Source organism: Orycteropus afer, unplaced genomic scaffold (genome assembly GCF_000298275.1).
Source record: "Orycteropus afer afer isolate SDZICR_OR568_19922 unplaced genomic scaffold, OryAfe1.0 scaffold01085, whole genome shotgun sequence".
NCBI lineage: Eukaryota > Metazoa > Chordata > Mammalia > Tubulidentata > Orycteropodidae > Orycteropus > Orycteropus afer.
Window position 1 is genome coordinate 219861 of NW_006922672.1, and position 2754 is coordinate 222614.

Below are 2754 nucleotides of genomic sequence, written 5' to 3' on the forward strand. Positions count from 1 at the left end.
TCTACTTCCATAGTGATACTGCCTTGGAAACCCAAGGAGGGGTCGCTATGAGTTGGATCTGACTTGATGGCAGCGTGTGTTTGTTGTTTGAGCAGCTCTGATGGCATAGTGCCTAAGGCATTTGACTGCTAACCAGAAGGCTGGCAGTTCGAACCCACCAGCCACTCCTCGGAAGGATGAGTGGGCAATCTACTTCTGTAGAGATACTGCCTCAGAAACCCAAGGTTGCTATGAGTTGAAATCGACTCAACAGCAGTGAGTTTGGTTTTTAGGCAAAGAGTGAAGTCTGGGGCAGTGCACAGAGAGACACAAGCTTGTGCGCTTTGGAGTCAGCCTACTTTGGATGGAAGTCAGGCTCCACCGTCTCCTGGCTGGGTGCCCTTGGGCATGTGACCTAACTCAGTAGGGTTCATTTCCTTATCTACACAATGGGAATAATAATCCTTGCTTCTAGAGTGTTTTTGAGGATTAAATGAGATCCTCTCTGCAAAGCTCTTAGCCCTGTGCCTGGCACATAGTAGGTGCTCAATAATAGCTATCTGGCAGTGTTATCATTGATGACACTGCAAAGAGGTTGTGCTAACATGGCAAGGATGTCATACTTGGTAACGTAGAGGGTCAGCAAAGAAGGGGAAGGCCCTCAGTGAGATGGACTGACGCAGTGGCTGCAGCGATGGGCTCAGGCATAGCATAGGTTGTGAGGATGGCGCAGGACCAGGCAGCGTTTCGTTCTGTTGTGCACAGGGTCGCTGTGAGTCAGAGCTGACTCAGCGGCACCTAACAACAACAACAACAACATGGTACGCTTGTAACTATATAAAATTGAAACTCCATGTTGACAAGAACTGGAAGGGAATATGGAAAAAGCTGTTAAAGGACATAAAGGAATTAGAGAAATTTTCTTTTGTTTCATCATTTTTTGATAAATATTTCTAAATGGAATAAATAAGGCATACATGCAGTGGGTGCTCAACCAGCCTTTGAAGACATGAATGAAAAGCACTCTAACTTCATATTTACTGGTTGGTCCCCTTGCTTAAAAATCATGCTTTATGATTATCAGTTACCCTTGGGAGGTTATTCCTTGGAAGAAAGGGTGCCTGTGTAGAAGAAAGGGAACATAGTAGGCCTATCATGCTAACCTGGAAGTGCTGAATTCATTGCTAGGGGGCTGAGTAAATTTGCAATGAGAAAGAAAGCAGGATTAAAATAAATAAATAGCTTTGTGTTTTGTGGGTATGCCATCAGGATGCATAATAAAATTGATGGTGATGTTGTATGGTTGTAACTTCATAAGTGCTGGAGGGATCATTCCAACAGGGAAAACTGCAAAAAAGGAGGGAGGGAAGGGAGGGAGGAAGGAGGGAAAAGAAAAAGTGTTCAGGGGACACAATTTCCTTTCTTACTGCCACCAGCGAGTGAGTTGAGATTTACAGTCTCAGCATTGGATTGGAGACAGAACAAGTCTCTGTCATGGATAGTTTTTGTATGATTTGTGCCTCTCGGTCTGGCAAAGGGAAGAGAACCTGAAAAGAATCTCTAGATGGGAAGACACATTTGGAATTTCAAAAAGCAGTGAAATTGTTAATGAGTCCTTGCTGAAATCGAATGTGGGTCCCTTAGAGGCCGATTTTCCAGTCTGATGTACATATTTTGGGGGTCAGTTTGGACACTGACAAGTTAAACAACAGCTCAGGAAAGCTTTGCTTGTCACCTGGACTTGGAACCAGGAGCTCTGGTGATGAAGTGCCTAAGACATTTTGACTGCTAACCAGAAGGTTGGCGGTTCAAACCCACCAGCTGCTTCACAGAAGGAAGATGGGGCAGTCCACTTCTGGAAAGATTCACTGCCTTGGAAACCCAGTGGGGGTCACTCTGAGTCAGAATCGACCAGGTGGCAGTGGTTTGGTGTTGGGGTTCTGAACTTGGGACCCAGTTGTCTGGCCCTGCAGCCTCTCCCCTTGGCTTCTGCAGAGGAAAAGCTGCTCATTCTCTGTGGGATTCTCAATGCACCAAGTGCCTGGCCCCGACTGGACGATGAGCCCTGACACTGTCGGTCATAAGCTGCTTAGGCCTCAGCACCAGCTGTGCTGAACTGAACGTGGGCACGGGCTCCGCGAGCAGAGCGCAGACGCTGGGAACCTTGCAGATTCAGGACACCCTCTATGGAGTCATAAACGACACATGATGGGGCCTGGCTGGACCACGCGTGTCACATACACATGGCCACAGGAAAAGGCTTCTCTGATAGGACCACCTAAAATTGAGCTGCTGGTGGGCTCTATATTTCTGCTGCCAATTGCATTCCTGACTTGTGATTCCTCCCAAGAGATGCAAGTTGGGGAGCACACATCACGGGGACTGTGACCTCTCCATCTGCTTTTGACGGGTGGTACTGTGGACCTTCTCTGGGGCCATCTCATGAGATCATCTCAGTAAAGCTCTTCTGAGTTGTGCTGGCTTTCCGGATTAGTTGCAGCTTGCACAGCGCACAGATAGCCAACTGTCCTCCCGCTGTCCCTGTACACACACCTTCCGGAAGGTAGGTTGACTATTCAATGCAGCTGTTCCAGAAAGGGATGGTGCGCACAGGTAAGCGCTGGACTACTCCTCACCAAAACTTGGCGGCTGAACCTACACAGAAGCACCTCAGAAGGCAGGCCTGGTGAACTGCTTCTGAGAGACCACAGCCGTGGACGCCCTCTGGAGCAGTTGTGCTCTGCACACACAGGGGTGCCGTGAACCAGAATCAAC